The sequence below is a fragment of the Lithobates pipiens genome, unplaced genomic scaffold (genome assembly GCF_037356315.1).
Source record: "Lithobates pipiens isolate NorthernLeopardFrog02 unplaced genomic scaffold, aLitPip1_a1.2 Scaffold_8, whole genome shotgun sequence".
NCBI lineage: Eukaryota > Metazoa > Chordata > Amphibia > Anura > Ranidae > Lithobates > Lithobates pipiens.
Genome location: NW_027507903.1, coordinates 598,686,889 through 598,707,234, shown reverse-complemented (window position 1 = coordinate 598,707,234; position 20,346 = coordinate 598,686,889). Strand labels below are relative to the sequence as shown.

General features: G+C 45.4%; 1 protein-coding gene across 1 annotated transcript in view; it reads left to right on the top strand.

The window, feature by feature from the left end:
* Positions 1-13,558: 13,558 nt before the first annotated feature.
* The window catches only part of LOC143961278 (NACHT, LRR and PYD domains-containing protein 3-like), an 88,939-nt gene continuing 82,151 nt past the window's right edge, over positions 13,559-20,346 (top strand). Inside the window, exons 1-2 of the mRNA XM_077470529.1 lie at positions 13,559-13,657; positions 16,265-16,317. The gene's annotated coding sequence lies outside the window, so the exon portion shown is untranslated. The remainder of the gene's footprint in view (positions 13,658-16,264; positions 16,318-20,346) is intronic.

The window sequence follows — 20,346 nt, the reverse complement described above, 5'->3', positions numbered from 1 at the left end:
TGGCCATTGGAACACCACAATGGAAGGTCCCAGGAAAGAAGTATTTCTCAGAGAAGGGCATCCCAGAGATATATGGCCATGTTCAGCGGCTAGTGAATGTATCTCTGGCACACAGTGTCGGTGCCAAGATACATCTGACCACAGACACGTGGTCTAGCAAACACGGGCAGGGAAGGTATATCACTTTTACTGCCCACTGGGTGAACCTTCTGACGGCCGTCAAGCATGTAACCCGTGGCACCCGTGTAGATTTGGTTTTACCGCCACGGATTGCATGCAGGCCTGACTCTTCTTCTCCTCCTCCTCCTACTCCATCCTCCTCCCTCTCCTCCTCAGCTGCCTCCTCCTTTTCCGCTGCTAGCGTCTCTTCCGCTGCACCGCCCAAGCTCCCCAGAACCTATTCCACATGCCAGGTGAGACGTTGCCATGCCGTGCTGCGTCTGTTGTGCCTTGAAGCCAAGAGCCACACTGGCCCGGCACTCCTTTCAGCTTTGCGTTCACAGGCAGATCAGTGGCTAACACCGCTCAATTTGACAGTTGGTAAAGTGGTGTGTGACAACGGTGCCAATCTGCTTAGCGCATTGAAACAGGGCAAAATCACGCACGTGCCATGCATGGCACACGTCTTAAACTTGGTCGTGCAGCGATTCGTTGTCAAATACCCTGAGGTCCAGGACATCTTGCGGCAGGCAAGGAAAATCTCGGCCCATTTCAGAAGATCTTACACGGCCATGACTCGCCTTGCTGACATTCAGCGGCGACACAATCTGCCGGTCAGACGTCTTATTTGCGATTGCCCGACGCGATGGAACTCAACCTTCTATATGCTTAATAGTCTGCTCCAGCAGAAACGTGCAGTTAACGTCTACCTGTATGAACTCTGCGGCAGAAACGGTTCTGGGGAGCTGGGTTTTTTTTCACCGCGCCAGTGGCTGCTCATGCGCGATGCATGCAGACTTCTGCGGCCATTTGAGGAGATCACCAAACTGGTCAGTCGCAGCCATGGCGCCATCAGTGACATGGTACCTTATGCCTTCTTTATGGAGCGTGCATTGTGTCGTGTCATTGATCAAGCTGTGGAGGAGCAGGAGCGGGAAGATGAGGAAGTCGCAATGCTGGATGAATTCCCAGGGGGGCTACTCTATCGGAGACAAGTCAACAACAGGAGTCTGAAGAGGAGTCAGAGGAGGATGGTGCCGGGGCGGATGAGGAGGAGCAAGAAGAGCATGCTTTAAACCTTTCTGGGATCCCTGTTGCGCGTGGATGGGGAGAGGAGAATGAAGAGGACGACATTATCCTGGATGATGAGCAGGAGCCAGGCCACCACACCGCTTCCACTTTAGTGCAAATGGGGGCCTTCATGCTCCAGTGTTTTAATAGGGACCCCCGTATAAAAAGCATAAGGGTCAAGGACCAGTACTGGGTGGCAACGTACTTAGACCCCCAGTACAAACACAAAATGGCAGAAATGTTACCGCCGTCGCAGAGGGCTGTCAGAATGCAGCACTTCCAGACCTTGCTTCGAGAAATGCTGCATTCTGCTTTTGCGTGCGCTGGCAGAGGAGCAATTCCCACTCCCAGAGAAGGAGTTGCGGGTACCAATCCAACAGCGCCTGCAAGAAGAGGCCGGTTTGAAGATGTGTTGGTGACTTCGGATATGAGGTCATTCTTTCAGCCGACCCATCGACAGGTGTCATCCGGATCCAGCATCAGGGAACGCCTAGACCATCAGGTGTCTGACTACATTGGGTTAACTGCCGATGTGGACGCTCTGAGGAGTGATGAACCCCTGGACTACTGGGTGGGCAGGCTTGACCTCTGGCCAGAGCTTGCCCAATTTGCAATCGAACTGTTGGCTTGCCCCTCATCCAGTGTCCTGCCCGAAAGGACGTTCAGCGCAGCAGGGGGGATCGTGACCGATAAGCGTACTCGCCTAGCTCACGACAGTGTTAACTACCTCACATTTCTAAAAATGAATGAGGCATGGATCTCGGAGGAATTCAACACATGTGACCAGTAGACCATGTATATATCTATAAACAATTTTTTTAATCAAGCACACAGACCTTCTTTCTTCATTTGGCTCACTTCCTTGTCCCAAAAAAGCACACCGTACTATATGCCCCTACCCTCCTCTTTGAAGAGGTTGAGCGGTGTCATATTTCTACTGGGGCTGCTTATGAGGGGATCACACCATCCCTGTGCTGTGCTGACTTCCTCCTGGGGGTTCTTATTATGAGGGGATCACACCATCCCTGTGCTGTGCTGATTTTCTCCTGGGCCTGCTTATTATGAGGGGATCACACCATCCCTGTCCTGTGCTGACTTCCTCCTGGGGGTTCTTATTATGAGGGGATCACACCATCCCTGTGCTGTGCTGATTTTCTCCTGGGGGTCCTTATTATGAGGGGATCACACCACCCCTGTGCTGTGCTAATTTTCTCCTGGGCCTGCTTATTATGAGGGGATCACACCATCCCTGTGCTGTGCTGATTTTCTCCTGGGCCTGCTTATTATGAGGGGATCACACCATCCCTGTGCTGTGCTGATTTTCTCCTGGGCCTGCTTATTATGAGGGGATCACACCATCCCTGTGCTGTGCTGATTTTCTCCTGGGCCTGCTTATTATGAGGGGATCACACCATCCCTGTGCTGTGCTGATTTTCTCCTGGGGGTTCTTATTATGAGGGGATCACACCATCCCTGTGCTGTGCTGATTTTCTCCTGGGTCTGCTTATTATGAGGGGATCACACCATCCCTGTGCTGTGCTGACTTCCTCCTGGGGGTTCTTATTATGAGGGGATCACACCATCCCTGTGCTGACTTACTCCTGGGAGTTCTTATTATGAGGGGATCACACCATCCCTGTGCTGTGCTGATTTTCTCCTGGGGGTTCTTATTATGAGGGGATCACACCATCCCTGTGCTGTGCTGATTTTCTCCTGGGCCTGCTTATTATGAGGGGATCACACCATCCCTGTGCTGTGCTGACTTCCTCCTGGGGGTTCTTATTATGAGGGGATCACACCATCCCTGTGCTGTGCTGACTTACTCCTGGGGGTTCTTATTATGAGGGGATCACACCATCCCTGTGCTGTGCTGATTTTCGCCTGGGCCTGCTTATTATGAGGGGATCACACCATCCCTGTGCTGTGCTGACTTCCTCCTGGGGGTTCTTATTATGAGGGGATCACACCATCCCTGTGCTGTGCTGATTTTCTCCTGGGCCTGCTTATTATGAGGGGATCACACCATCCCTGTGCTGTGCTGTGCTGACTTCCTCCTGGGGGTTCTTATTATGAGGGGATCACACCATCCCTGTGCTGTGCTGACTTACTCCTGGGGGTTCTTATTATGAGGGGATCACACCATCCCTGTGCTGTGCTGATTTTCTCTGGGCCTGCTTATTATGAGGGGATCACACCATCCCTGTGCTGTGCTGACTTACTCCTGGGGGTTCTTATTATGAGGGGATCACACCATCCCTGTGCTGTGCTGACTTCCTCCTGGGGCTGCTTACGGTGCTGCTGTCAGTGTTGTATATCACGGTGTTGGTGTGAGTGCTTAATGTCACGCTGCTGATGTCAGTGCTCTCTATCACGTTGCTGCTGTCAGTGCTGTATATCACGGTGCTGGTGTGAGTGCTTAATGTCACGCTGCTGATGTCAGTGCTCTCTATCACGGTGCTGCTGTCGGTGCTGTATATCACGGTGCTGATGTCAGTGCTGTATGTCACGCTTCTGATGTCAGTGCTCTCTATCACGGTGCTGCTGTCAGTGCTGTATATCACGGTGCTGATGTCAGTGCTGTATGTCACGCTTCTGATGTCAGTGCTCTCTATCACAGTGCTGCTGTCAGTGCTGTATATCACGGTGCTGATGTCAGTGCTGTATGTCACGCTTCTGATGTCAGTGCTCTCTATCACGGTGCTGCTGTCAGTGCTGTATATTACGGTGCTGGTGGGAGTGATTTATGTCACGCTGCTGATGTCAGTGCTCTCTATCACGGTGCTGTTGTCAGATGACTCTATCATGGTGCAGGTGTCATTGCTGTATGTCACGCTGCTGGTGATCATCTCCTGCACCCTCTTCTTTGCCTACCCTGGTCCCTGACCTTCCCTCTCCTCCATTGCCTTCATAAACTCCACAGTCCTGAATTGTCACAACAATTTCCCATATAAAAAAAGAATGCTTGTAGTTGTCGATCCCAGATTCACCTCATACATGTGTTATGTCATTGGCCATGTGGTGGGACTATGTTTGCCCAGCTAATAATTATTTTGTGGCTGCAAATTTGACCTATAGGTTTGCGAAGTTCGCCTCCCATTGAAGTCAATGGGGCCTGCCGCGAACGTTCCGTTTCGCGAACTATTGCCCGCGTTCGCGAAACGTCCCGTCGGAAGTTCGTCCATCACTACCTATCAGTGCCCGCCAGTGTCACCTATCAGTGTCCATCAGTGCGGTATATTAGTGACTCCTCATCAGTGCCACTTCATCAGTGCCCATAAGTGCTGCCTCATCAGTGCCCATCAGTCTCCATCAGTGCCGACTTATCAGCGCATATCAGTGAAGGAGAAAAATGACTTACTTACAAAATTTACTCACAGAAACTAATGGCGCGTACACACGACCGGACTTTTTGACGGACTAGGTCCGACAGTCTTCCCGACGGACTTTCGGCGGAGTTCTGGCGGACTTCCGAATGAATGGACTTGGATACACACAATCACACCAAAGTCTGACGGATTCGAAATGTGATGACGTACGACCGGACTAGAATAAGGAAGTTCATAGCCAGTAGCCAATAGCTGCCCTAGCGTCGTTTTTTGTCCGTCGGACTAGCATACACACGAACGGATTTCTCAGCCCGGCGGAGTTCCGGCGGGAGAATTTAAAACATGTTCTATTTCTAAAGTCCGCTGGATTTTTGCCAATCAAAGGTCTGATGGAGCCCACACATGATCGAATTGTCCGGCGGACTCGTTCCGTCTGATCTTTGCTGTCAAAAATTCTGGTCGTGTGTACTGCATAAGAAAAAAAAAAATCCCAGCAGTAATTAAATACCACCAAAAGAAAACTCTTTTTGTGTGAAGAAAAAAGATAAAAAATACATTTGGGTACAGTGTTGCATGAACGCACAATTGTCATTCAAAGTGTGACAGCGCGGATAGCTGAAAAATGGCCTGGGCAGAAGGGGATGAAAGTACCCAGTATTGAAGTGGTTAAGTTACACTATGAAGAGCTCAGTGAGGAGAGCTCTGAGAGCTGATTTGGGAGAAGAGACCCCCCCCCCCCCTTCACACATCTCACAGGAACAGAGCTGAGGCTTTCAATCTGTTGGAGGTCCTTCCCCTGTCACCTTTTTTCTCTTGGTGTCAGGAAAACAGGGCCACACAGTGAAAAACTCAGGAGCAAAGCTGAAGCAAAGTATCCATGTAGGTGGCTGCCACTCAGGGGGGTGGGGGGGATTTTTAATAAGCTTTAGCAAACTTCAATTCAGGAAGAAGAAAGGACTACAGTTATGCCCCGTACACACGATTGGATTTTCCAACAACAAATGTTGGATGGGAGCTTGTTGTCGGAAAGTCCGACCGTATGTATGCTCCATCAAACATTTGTTGATGGACTTTCTGCCAACAAATGTTGGCTAGCAGGTTCTCAAATTTTCTACCAACAAAACTTTGTTGTAATTTCCGATCGTGTGTACACAAGTCCGACGCACAAAAGTTCACACATGCTCGGAATCAAGCAGAGAAGAAGGCGCCACACTAGCTATTGAACTTCCTTTTCCTCAGCTCGTCGTACGTCTTGTAAGTCACCACGTTCCCACGTTCATAATTGTTGGTCAACATTTGTGTGACCGTGTGTATGCAAGACAAGTTGGAGCCAACAACCCTCGAACAAAATTCCATGGTCTTGTTGTCAGAAAGTAAGATCGTGTGTACGGGGCATAATCCCATGTACACACGGCCGGACTTTTCGACAGCAAACGTCCAACAGAACGAATCTATCGGACAATTTAACCGCGTGTGGGCTTCATCGGACCTTTGCTGTCGGAAAATTAGAAGGACTTTCGATTTAGAACATGTTTCAAATCTTTCCAAAGGACTTGAGTCTGGTCGAAAAATCTGTTTGTCTGTATGCTAGTCCGACAGACGAAAACCGACCCTAGGGCAGCTATTGGCTACTGGCTATGAACTTCCTTATTCTAGTCCGGTTGTACGTCATCACGGTCAAATCTGTCGGACTTTGATGTGATTGTGTGTGGACAAGTCAGTTCGTTCTGAAAATCTGTCGGAAGTCCGCCGAAAGTCCGTCGGACCTAGTCTGCCTGAAAATCCGGTTGTGTGTACGCAGCATAAGAGTTGTCACCTCATCTCTTTAAAACCAAATCCATATTAATTACACAGGCTCTGTAGCTGATTAATGTGGTAATTAACCACTTAATAACCGCCCTATAGCCAAATGACGGCTACAGGGCGGTTTCTTAACTCTGGGAGGCCGTCATATGACGTCCTCCCAGTATTCCGCTCTCGCGCGCCCCCTGGGGCGCGCACTCGAGAGCATCCGTGACCGCCGGGTCCACAGGACCCGGCGCATCACGGATCACGGATCACGGCCGCTCATAGCGGCCGTTTACCACGTGATCGCTCCGTCAAATGATGGAGTGATCACTTGTAAACAAACCGGCGTCATGTTATGACGCCGGTTCCTCCCTCCCCCTCTCTGTACCGATCGGAACAGCGGAGGGGGAAGAGATCGGTGTCAGCAGCGATGTGGGCTGCATCTGCAGTGCCCACATCGCTGCTCACCGAAAATTAACCCCTGAATTCCCTGCACATACTCTGCAATACCCTGCCATTACTCTGCATTACTCTGCAATACCCTAAAATACTCTGCAATACCCTGCATTACTCTGCAATACCCTGCAATACTCTGCATTACTCTGCAATACTCTGCATTACTCTGCATTACTCTGCAATACTCTGCAATACTCTGCAATACTCTGCAATACCCTGCAATACCCTGCAATACTCTGCAATACTCTGCATTACTCTGCAATACTCTGCATTACACTGCAATACTCTGCAATACTCTGCATTACTCTGCAATTCTCTACAATACTCTGCAATACCCTGCAATACTCTGCAATACCCTGCAATACCCTGCAATACTCTGCATTACTCTGCAATACCCTGCAATACTCTGCAACACTCTGCAACACTCTGCAATACCCTGCAACGCTCTGCAACACCCGCCAATACCCTGCAACACTCTGCAATGCTCTGCAACACCCACCAATACCCTGCAACACTCTGCAATGCTCTGCAATACCCTAAAATACCACCGAAAATTAACCCCTGAATTCCCTGCACATACTCTGCAATACCCTGCCATTACTCTGCATTACTCTGCAATACCCTAAAATACTCTGCAATACCCTGCATTACTCTGCAATACCCTGCAATACTCTGCATTACTCTGCAATACTCTGCATTACTCTGCATTACTCTGCAATACTCTGCAATACTCTGAAATACTCTGCAATACCCTGCAATACCCTGCAATACTCTGCAATACTCTGCATTACTCTGCAATACTCTGCATTACACTGCAATACTCTGCAATACTCTGCATTACTCTGCAATTCTCTACAATACTCTGCAATACCCTGCAATACTCTGCAATACCCTGCAATACCCTGCAATACTCTGCATTACTCTGCAATACCCTGCAATACTCTGCAACACTCTGCAACACTCTGCAATACCCTGCAACGCTCTGCAACACCCGCCAATACCCTGCAACACTCTGCAATGCTCTGCAACACCCACCAATACCCTGCAACACTCTGCAATGCTCTGCAACACCCGCCAATACCGTGCAACACTCTGCAATGCTCTGCAACACCCTCCAATATCCTGCAATGCTCTGCAACGCCATACTCTGAGATACCCAGCCATACTCTGAGATACCCAGCCATAGTCGGTGATACCCTGCAATACCCAGCCATAGACACCCCCCCCCTCCCGCCTCCCTCCGGTGCTTCTACCGACTCGCCAATACGATCAAATCCAGAATCTTTTTTTTTTCAGGCTTCCCAGCTTAGAGATGAGATGCGGGGTCTTATTGACCCCATATCTCACTGTAAAGAGGACCTGTCATGCCATATTCCTATTACAAGGGATGTTTACATTCCTTGTAATAGGAATAAAAGTGATCAAAAAATTTATTTTTGGGGAAAAAAATGTCAAACTAAAATAAATAAAGTAAAATGAACAATAAAATATATATTTTTTTTTTAAAGCGCCCCTGTCCCCATGTGCTCGCATGCAGAAGCGAACGCATACTTAAGTCCCGCCCACATATGAAAACGGTGTTCAAACCACACATGTGAGGTATCGCTGCGAACGTTAGAGCGAGAGCAATAATTCTAGCCCTAGACCTCCTCTGTAACTCAAAACATATAACCAGTAAAAAAAAATTAAATCGTCGCCTATGGGGATTTTTAAGTAGCGACGTTTGGCGCCATTCCACGAGCCTGTGCAATTTTGAAGAGTGACATGTTAGGTATCGATTTACTCGGTGTAACTTCATCTTTCACATTATGCAAAAATTGGGCTAACTTTACTGTGTTTTTTTTTTTTTAAGCACAAAACTGTTTTTTCTCAAAAAAAAAAGCATTCGAAAAATTGTTGCGCAAATACCATGCGAGATAAAAAGTTGCAACGACCACCATTGTATTCTCCAGGGTGTTTGCTAAAAAAACATATATAATGTTTTGTGATTCTATGTAATTTTCTAGCAAATAAATGATGATTTTTACATGTAGGAGAGAAATGTCAGAATTGTCCTGGGTGCTCCAGAATGCCTGATGGTGCTCCATGCATGTTGGGCCTCTGTATGTGGCCACACTGTGTAAAAGTCTCACGCATGTGGTATCACCGTACTCGGGAGTAATAGCAGAATGTGTTTTGGGGTGTAATTTGTGGTATGCATACGCTGTGTGAGAAATAAACTGATAATATGAATATGAAAAAATCTTGATTTTGCAAAGAATTGTGGGAAAAAATGACAACTTCAAAAAGCTCATCATGCCTCTTACTAAATACCTTGGAATGTCTTCTTTCCAAAAAGGGGTCATTTGGGGGGTAGTTGTACTTTTCTGGCATGTTAGGGTCTCAAGAATTGAAATAGGCCGTCAGTACTTCAGGTGTGATCAATTTTCAGATATTGGCACCATAGCTTGTGGACTCTATAACTTTCACAAAGACCAAATAATATCCACCAATTTGTACTTATTTTTACCAAAGATATGTAGTGGTATAAATTTTGGCCAAAATTTATGAAGAAAAAAATACTAATCTGCTAAATTTTATAACAGAAACGAAGAAAAATTCATTTTTTTACAGAATTTTCTGTATTTTTTCTTTTATAGCACAAAAAATAAAAAACCCAGCGGTGATTAAATACCACCAAAAGAAAGCTCCATTTGTGTGAAAAAAAGGACAAAAATTTCATATAGGTCCAGTGTTGCATGACTGAGTAATTGTCATTCAAAATGTGAGAGCACCGAAAGCTGAAAATTGGTCTGGTTATTAAGGGTGTTTAAGTGCCCAGTGGTCAAGTGGTTAAACTAACTTGGTGCCTTATCTCCATTAAATTAGCCTCAAAACCTGTGTAATTCATATGTGTATGGGTTTAAAGGGACGAGGTGTCTACATTGCATTGTCCTCATGATCCTGTCCTCAGAGTGCAAGACCTGGAAGCTGGTGGAGATCACTGGAGTAGTGGTGTTGAGGGGTTTCGAGCTTCTATGGGGATTAGCCAGGTATGGTATATGCATAGTTACATTGCTCCAAGCTGGACCAATGTAACTATGTATAAAATATTCACATCTGGAATTATTCTTTAAATTGAGAAATGGTCTGTCTTGACGTTATTCATGTTGTTTCTTTTATTTATTTATTTTTTGAGTAATAGAGGCAGGTGCAGTAATTGGCTGTGATTTTAGCATATCTTTATTTATGTTCATATGTTCATACAACATATGTTGTTAGCTACCGTTTAGCTGAAATCGATAATCACACAGTGTTATGACAAAACCAGTCTGATTTCATTTGTTATAAAGGGTGTGTGTCAGGATTTACTGCCAACGCACAGAGAAATGGAATAGAAGTTAATAGTAAAAAGGTAAGATCATAATCAAAAGGACCAAGATCTTGTGGTTTTAGCATTGAAAGTGCAAAAAAATGGTTTCAGCTAGGTCACAAAAAAAACTTTTGAGTGGGAAATTGTGTAGTGAAATGGGATAACATTAAAGTGGCCATTATCAATCAAGGTTCTTTGGAACTCTTGGGCTCTTGAGGCTGCTATGGGTTCCTTAAACTGTGGGCAATTGTCCTCTCATCTCATAGTGCCAGAGTCAGTGCCAGCACAACTTGGCAGAGTGAACTATATAACACCAATGATCTTTTTATCTATCTGTAAAGGTGGCATTCTGACCAACACTGTAAATAGGGCATTGTTGCCACTGGCCACCAATGTAAGAGGCATTTTGCTCATTTACCACCAATGGTTTTAGTAAGGGTTTCCCCAAGACCAGAAAACAATTTCAAGGGTTCATCTGGGGCAAAAATCTTGAGAAAGTCTGCAATAAAGTGATGGGCATTGATATTTGTTTGCATGTCTTACGAGTTATGTATTTTAAATTCTATTCTAAGTTATGCATTTTAAATTGTATTATTATCCTTTTTTTCTTAAATGGCTAAATGTTATGCATTGTCATTCAATAGTTTAAACAAAATGTGTGAATTTACAACTCTAAACTAATACAAAGATGTAAAAAGAGAAGGACTGGGTGTGACCCATTTTATTTATAGGTGGGTAAATATTATAACAAGAGGTAGGCTTATTAGCCCCTTGTGTGATAAAAATAAAGTTAAATGAAAAAAAAAAAAGTAAAAAAATGAATATGAGTAAAAGAATGATATTAAAACATTTAACGCATAAACGCAAAATGCAATTGTAGGTCCCGCATGCCTGCATGCACAGCAATTGCACCACACATGTGAAGTATCATTGCAAAAGTCATGCCATGTACACACGACCCGTTTTTCCCATCGTAATAAACTCTGAAGGTTTTTCAGATGGAGTTCCGATGGAATTCCGCTGAAACTGTCTTGCGTACACACAATCACACCAAAGTCCGACTGTCAAGAACGCGGTGACGTACAACATGTACGACGGGACTAGAAAAAGGAAGTTTAGTAGCCAGTAGCCAATAGCTTTCATCTCATACTTGCTTCAGAGCATGCGTCGTTTTTGGTCCGTCGGAACAGCATACAGACGAGCGGTTTTCCCGATAGGAATTGGTTCCGTCTGAAATATTTAGAACTTGTTCTATTTCTAAGTCCGTCAGAATTTTCTAAAAAAAAAAAAGTCCTATGAGTCATACACATGATTGGAATATATGATGAAAAGCTTCCGATCCTACTTTTTCTGTCAGACATTCCGCTCGTGTGTACACGGCATAAACCCCCACTACATGTATTTAACATATATTAAGCATGTTATTTATCTGTGAAATTTTTCCTTGACTGCTTCTGGGTGCCACCAACTCAGATGTGATGTCAGCAGCCTCATCAGTCTCAGAGCTGTCACTCACGTGATACTCTTTAGCAGTGGTCTCCCAACTGTGGTATGTGGGCTGAATGCTGCCATTTGCTTGCCTTTATCTGGCCCTTGAGATGTTATTCTTCCAAATAGTAGACAGCACTGTTCCTCCCACTGACAACAATGATGTGGCACTATTTCTCCCAATGACACCAACGACGCGGGAAAATTCCTCCTAATGACATCAATGACGGGACACTCTTCCTCCCACTGATACCAACAATGAGGCACCATTCCTTCCACTGACACCAACAGTGGGACATAATTTCTTCCAATGATAACAACGATGGGGCACTATTTCCCTTACTAGTACCAATGACTACTGACCACAATGGCTATGTACATGATTTTTTTTTCTCCCACTGACCACCAAGCCTGAGATATTGTTTACTCCCACTGACACCAGATCATTTTCAAACCCCATTGGCCAGAGTCTGGCCTCCCTAAAGTCAGCAAACTGGTCCTTTGTTTTAAAGGTTTGGAGACCCTGTTCTGTAGTATACCCCTTTGCTTCTCCCCCCAGATCCTGTTAAAGGTTATGCAGCAGTGGGGAAGAGCAGAGGAGCTGGATCAGCACAGAGTTATTAGACACTCCCTTAAGAGGAGAGGCCTTTGATATGCAAGAAGGGAGGGTTTTTCTGCTAGGGAATTGACTCTTCCTGAAGCAGTCAGTTTTGCTAGCATGTTCAGAGGCTTCTTGCAAATCAGGAAAAAAATGTATTTAATGTATTCAAAATGCAAATTTTTTTATGCTGTCATCTACATTTTTTAGGGTCTTTTTAACCACTTGCCGACCACTACACGCCGATGTACGTCCCTTTGGGGACGGACATCATTGTTATGGCAGCAGCTAGCTGCCATAACCCCGGTATCCCCGTGTTCGGCTAGTGGTCGACTACAAGATAAAAGTGGTCTCTACAGTGGATTTGCCACGAGATCACTTTTATCAGTGGCAGGAGAGGGCCCCCCTCCTGCCGCGATCCGGTGCTCTCCATCACTTACCGGAGTAGTCGACAGCAGCGGAGGAAATCGCGGCGGAGGCGATCGCATGTGTCTCCTTGCTAGGTATGGAGACGAGTGAGGGGAAGATGGCCACCCGTCTCCACACCAAAGCTGGGTAGAAGCGACATCAAAACGTCACTTCCGCCCATACTTCTTAAAGGCACTTTTTTAATGTAATTTTTTTCAAAGTGACAAAATGTTGTTGTTGTTTTTTGTTTTTTTTGCATTTAAGTCCAAATATGAGATCTGAGAACTTTTTAACCCCAGATCTCATATTTAAGAGGACCTGTCATGCTTTTTTCTATTACAAGGAATGTTTAGATTCCTTGTAATAGGAATAAAAGTGACACAATTTATTTTTATTTTTTTAAACAGTGTAAAAATAAAAAAATATAAGGTAAAATACATTTTATAGCAAAAAAAACTGTTTTTTGCTAGTCTAAAAAAGAGGCCCGGTCCTTAAGTGGTTAAAGAGTAAACTTCCATGAGCACAAATTAGCAAAAAAAAAATAAAGTTTTTTTTCTCAACAGAAAACAGGTATTTGAAAGGGAGCTAATAACCGTAACCATGTCCGTAAAACATGTTGCCATGAATAAATAAATTCATATAATGTTGAATAATGATTAAAAAAAGGGGGGGCCCTCTCCTGCCACTGATATATATATTTTTATTTTTTTTAAAAATCAGTCGGACTTTGGTGTGATTGTGTGTGGACAAGTCCGTTCGTATATTTATAACTGTAGAAAAAATATTAGTTGTCCTTAACAATAATACTGAAAGAAAATGTGTACAAAACCCCAATACATTTCCTGTAAACATGTAACAGCCCAGCCCCAGTAGAAAAGCAGAACATGTTGCTTCACGTTGAAGACTGAAACTGAAAGCTCTTTAACGAGACTCTGCCTAACGGACACATTCGTTGTTTCCTTTGTTGGGACCTGCCTGGAGCAGTTTATACAAGCTGGTTTGCTCGATAAGGTAGGACTGAACTTGACCCTTGCTTCCACCGCTGCCTTACAGTATATAGGATGAGATTTCTAAAAAGATTACTATGTTTCTTGAAGGGAAAGGAATACTCAGAAGATATGTAGGATGCTGACATCGTGAGAAATAAATACTGAGACACAGGTTTTTTTTTCAGTGGGAACGTGGGGGGGAAGACAGTTCTGGAATCTCCAGCACTGAATGTATGTAATGAAAAGGGGTGCTGGGGTGTGCTGGAGGGTCTACTGATGCTGGCTGCTGGGGGATCTATTGTTGCTGGTGGGGGATCTATTTTTGTGTGGTGGCCTATCAGTGCAGGACAAGGTAATCTAGAGCCCAGGGCGACCATGCCAAATTGTGCCCCCCCCCCCCATATGTATGAGCATTATGTGTAAAAAAAAAACTCCCCTTCCAAAAAAAAATTATACTAATAAGCATGCTCAATTCCTAAGCAAGAATTCCCCCTTCTCTCAGTACAAATCTGCCCCCCCCCTCCTGAAATTGCCTTCTGAGCACAAATCTTTGCCCCCTATTACCCCAGCTCAAATTCTCTCTATCCATATGGCCCTAGCACAAATTTCCCCCACACAAAAAAGTTCCCCCTCCTAGCACATATCCTTTAACCCTCATAGCACAAATCCTCTCCCCCGCTCCAAATTCCCCCTTCCAGCACAAAGTCCCCCACCCCATTCTGGCACAAGTTCCCCCCAGCACAGATACCCCCAACCACCCCTACTGGCACAAATCTTCCTCTCCTATCCCCCCTCCTAACACAAATCCCCCCCCCCCCCAAATCACCATTCCTAGCATACCTCCCCATATTTTCCCTCCTAGGACATTTCTTAACCGCCCCCCCCCAAATTCCCCTTCTCAACACAAATCACCTCCCCCATCTCCTTTGGTGCCCCCCCACTTCACATGATACCACAGTGCCCAGGGAAACCTCCCCTCCTGCCCACCCCTTGTCCCGGCCCTGTGGCCTATTGTTTCTGGAGATGTCATTTGTTGTTTGGGGGGGGGGGGGTCATTTATTGCTGGAAGGGATCTTTTGATGTTGATGTTGGCTGCTGGGAGATCTGTTCTTGCTTCCGGGGTCTATTGTTGCTGGGGTGATAGTTTTTTTGCATGGGGCCTATATTTCTGGGGAGGAGGGAGGAGGGGGTGGATATGTTGTTGCTGGGGGGTATATAGTGCTGCTGGCTGCAGGGGATCTATTTTACTGCTTTTCTTGTTATCCTTACCAAATTACATACAAATTACTTTGCATGACATGATGATACTTGGCTCTGTATTCTCTAAATGAGGCGGTGCTGGGAGGTGGGTAGGGGGTGGAACCAAAGGGTGGAGCTCAGAGATGGGTAGGGGGTAGAGACAAGAAGTGATTAAAAAAGGATGACGTTCCACCACTTATTCTCTGAGAAAAAAAAAGCCCTGCTGAGACAGATATGTAGAATTGTGGCATTGTGGGAAAGAAATACTGAGACAGATACACTGTATTACCAAAAGTATTGAGACACCCGCCTTTACACGCACATGAACTTAATTGGCTTCCCAGTCTTAGTCTGTAGGGTTCAATATTGAGTTGGCCCACCCTTTGCAGCTATAACAGCTTCACCTCTTCTGGGAAGGCTGTCCACAAGGTTTAGGAGTGTGTCTATGGGAATGTTTGACCATTCTTCGGGAGTGCATTTGTGAGGTCGGGTACCGATGTTAGATAAGAAGACCTGGCTCACAGTCTTCCCTTTAATCCATCACAAAGGTGTTCTATAGAGTCAGAGGGGTCACACCAGACCTTAATCTCCCTTCTTTGATCCCAAAGGTGTTCTATAGGGCTGAGGTCAGATCTCTGTGCAGGCCAGTCAAGTCCCTTCACCCCAAACTCACTCATCCATTTCTTTATGGACTTTGCTTTGTTCACTGGTCCAAAGTATTTGGTGGAGGGGGGATTATGTGGTGGGGTTGTTTTTAGTTTGAGGTGGAGACACTTAAGTGACCTGCACAGAGTCCTGATCTCAACCCAATAGAACACCTTTGGGATTAATTAGAGCGGAGACTGCAAGCCAGGCCTTCTTGTCCAACAACAGTGCCTGACCTCACAAATGCACTTCTGGAAGAATGGCAAAACATTCCCATAGACACACTCCTAAACCTTGTGGACAGCCTTCCCAGAAGAGTTGAAGCTGTTATAGCTGCAAAGGGTGGGCCAACTCAATAGTGCAGAGCAGGAGAACGGAAGGCTGCCGCTGCCGAGCAGTGTACTCCGCCGGTGATGGGGTAAGTGCTAACGACTGACCGGGGGGGGGGGGTTGTCACACTGTTTGCTGCCCCCCCAAAAAATTTCCACTGGCTGCCACTGATATTGAACCCTACGGACTAAGATGCCACTAAAGTCTATGTGAGTGTAAAGGCAGGCATCCCAATGCTTTTGGTAATATAGTATATATATATATATATATATATATATATATATATATATATATATATATATATATATATATATATATATATTGTATATAAAATATTCTAAATCTACAGGTTGTACATATAGTGTTATTGTATGGTAAAAAAAAGAAAAATTGTTTTTTCCTTTACATTTGACAGAAACAATGAAAACCATAAAGGATAACATGAAGATGCTTTTGACACAAGACAGGGTAAGTAGTACAGATCTGCAGTAGTTAACTTAGTATTAGGGGCTATGTCAAGAGATTAGGGTTAAAATTAAGGTTTGGTTAAGTTTGGTCGTTTGGTTTTACAGTTAAATTTGGGTTAAAGATCCATTTTAAGAATTAGGTTTGAGGGTACTTCATTTAAAAAATAGAGTTTTTTTCCCTTACAACCCCCCGTCCCCTTTTCCCCCAATATTCGCTGTGCAGGTGTGTAATTTGAAGATAACCCAGCAACAAAGATGTAATGGAGAAAAAGTGCATTTATCCTTTTTGCCTCTTTTCCTTGACCTAACCCACCCACCGCCTCTACAGATGCTGACTTACCTTGATCCAATGGCCACGGTTTTGGTGTTTGCTTACATCCAGCGCTCCAAGACTTTATTGTCCTGGCCACACCTATGCACTACTGCCCTAACGACTTCTATGGAACTGTCTGAGATTGTTTCTGACCTTGGGATACATCTCCATAAAAGGGGGCTATAATGCTATAATGTCCAGGCATGGCCAGGACAGTGAAGACCAAAACCGTTGCCATCAGATTAAGGTAAGCATGCATCTGCAGATTATCAAGGGTGAAATAGGTTAGGTCTGTGCATTACAGTCCCAAAGACATGCTGGTATGTTAATTGGCCTCTGTCCAAAACTGGCCCTAGTATATGAATGGGGACCTTGGATTGTGGGCTCCTTGAGGCTAGGGACCGATGTGAGTGTGCAATGTACAATGTATATCAATAGGGACAATTGTAGACAATCACTCAAGTTGAACTGGATGGACTGGTGTCTTTATTCAACCTTACTAACTATGTAACTATGTAAGACTTCTGTGGTGATGTTTCCCAAGGTTGGAGAAGATCTCATATAGTCTTATAGTAGTCTATATGGCTGAAATGCATAGGCATGGCCAGGATAGTGAAAGCACTTGTGGGCACTTGATGTAAGCAAACACCAAAACTGTGGCCATCAGATTAAGGTTAATATACTGTACATCTGCAGATGGGAAAAGTGAGTTAGGTTACATCAGCTTACCGATCCTGAGAAGTGGTGGTCACATTTTTTTAAAGGGATTGTAAAGTAATTTTTTTTATTTTTTTAACTAGATGCTGACCGCCGGCCATCAAATGACGGCCAGGCGGCGCACCTATTGTGGCGGGAGGCCGTCATATGACGGCCTCCCGTTTAAACAGGGAATGCACGCGATCGTGCGTGCGCATCCCTGTTTCTTCGGTGGCGGCGTGTCATGGAGACACCGCTCGCCACTGAAGGGGGTGAACAGCCATTGGTTATGGCTGTTTACCACGTGATCGGCCGTGATGAAGTCACGGCCGATCACAGATGGTTACACCTCGACTGTGCACGGCGCATGCGCACGATCGTGAGCGTGCTGCGCATGCATGTCGGTGGCGGCGTGTTCCCCGGGAACACTGCTCGTCACTGACGCTGGTAAACAGCCATTGGCCGGCTGTTTACCCACGTGATCGGCTGTGATCCTTTCTCAGCCGATCACTAAAATGTAAACAAACAGCGGTAACGAGATTACCGGATTGTTCTCCTCCTCACCCCCGCCCAATAAAGAGGACCTGTCACCACCCCTCATAGTACCTGTCAATCACAGTCCATCAGAGTACCTGTCACAGTCCATCAGAGTATTTGAGTACCTGTCCCAGCCCATCAGAGTACCCGAGTACCTGTCCCAGCCCATCAGAGTACCCGAGTACCTGTCCCAGCCCATCAGAGTACCTGAGTACCTGTCCCAGCCCATCAGAGTACCCGAGTACCTGTCACAGCCCATCAGAGTACCGAGTACCTTTCACAGCCCATCGGAGTACCCGAGTACCTGTCCCAGCCCATCTGAGTACCCGAGTACCTGTCCCAGCACATCAGAGTACCCGAGTACCTGTCGCGGCCCATCAGAGTACCCGAGAACCTGTCACGGCACATCAGAGTACCCGAGTACCTGTCACGGCACATCAGAGTACCCGAGTACCTGTCACGGCCCATCAGGGTACCCGAGTACCTGTCACGGCCCATCAGGGTACCTGAGTACCTGTCACGGCCCATCAGGGTACCCGAGTAACTGTCACGGCCCATCAGGGTACCCGAGTACCTGTCAGGGCCCATCAGGGTACCCGAGTACCTGTCACAGTCCATCAGGGTACCCGAGTACCTGTCACGGTCCATCAGGGTACCCAAGTACTTGTCACAGTCCATCAGGGTACCCGAGTACCTGTCACAGTCCATTAGAGTACCGAGTACCTGTCACAGTCCATCAGGGTACCCGACTATCTGTCACAGCCCATCTGAGTACCCGAGTACCTGTCACAGTCCATCAGGGTACCCGAGTACCTGTCACAGTCCATTAGAGTACCGAGTACCTGTCACAGTCCATTAGAGTACCGAGTACTTGTCACAGTCCATCAGGGTACCCAGATACCTGTTCCAGTCCATCTGAGTACCTGAGTACCTGTCACAGTCCATCTGAGTACCCGAGTACCTGTCACAGTTCATCTGAGTACCCGAGTACCTGTCACAGTCCATATGAGTACCTGTCACCACCCTTCAGAGTACCCAAATACCAGTCACCAAACCATCAGAGTACCTGTCACCAGGCCATCAGAGTACCCGAGTACCTGTCACCAGGCCATCAGAGTACCCGAGTACCTGTCACCAGGCCATCAGAGTATCAGAGTACCTATCTCCAGCCCATCAGAGTATCCGAGTACCTATTTGCAGCCCATGTCTCATAGAATATACGTTGGGGTGTTTGCTTTCCAAAATGGGGTCATTTTGTGGGTAATTTCACTGTCCTGGTGGTCCAGGACCTTCAAAAGTGTGATGGGTAGGAATGAAATGAGATGTGTCATTTATGCTCCTAGAACGCCTGAACGTACTACTTCAATGTTCGGCCTCTCTATGTGGCCAGGCTGTGTAAAAGTCCTACACATGTGGTATCGCCATACTCGGGAGGAGTAGCAGAATGTATTTTGGGGTGTAATTTTTGCTATATACATGCTATGTGTTAGAAATATCTTATAAATTGACAATTAACCATTCAAAAGACTCATTATGCCTCACAGATTATACGTTGGGGTGTTTGCTTTCCAAAATGGGGTCATTTTATGGGAAATTCCATTGTCCTGGTACTCCAGGGCCTTCAAAAGTGTAATAGGTGGTTGAGAAATGAGATGCGTCATTTTTGCTCGTAGAACATCTGAAGGTACTACATCAATGTTGGTGCTCTGTATGTGGCCAGGCTGTGTAAAAGTCTCACACATGTGGTATCGCCGTACTCGAGAAGAGTAGCAGAATGTATTTTGGGGTGTAATTTGTTGTATGCATATGCTGTGTGTGAGAAATAACCTGATAATATGACAATTTTGTAAAAAAAATAATCATAAAAAAAAAAATCTTCATTTTGCAAAGAATTGTGGGAAAAAATGACAACTTAAAAAAACTCACCATGCTACTTACTTAATACCTTGGAATATCTACTTTGTAAAAAGGGGTCATTTGGGGGGTATTTGTACTTTCCTGACTTGTTAGTGTCTCAAGAAATGAGATACACCTGATGTACTGAAGGTGCCAATCAATTTTCAGTGATTGGCACCATAGTTTGTAGACTCTTTAACTTTCACAAAGACCAAATAATATACACTAATGTGGGTTATTTTTACCAAAGATATGTAGCAGTATAAATTTTGGCCAAAATTTATGAAGAAAAATTACTAATTAGCAAAAATGTATGACAGAAACAAAGAAAAAGGCATTTTTTCACAAAATGTACGTTTTATTTTATTTATAGCACAAAAAATAAAAAACCCACTAGTGATTAAATACCACTAAAAGAAAGCTCTATTTGTGTGGAAAAAAGGACGCAAGTTTCATATGGATACAGTGTTGGATGACTGAGTAATTGTCATTCAAACTGTGAGAGCGCTGAAAGCTGAAAATTGGTCTGGTCAGGAAGGGGGTGTAACTGCACTGTATTGAGGTGGTTAAATAACAAACATGTCATAC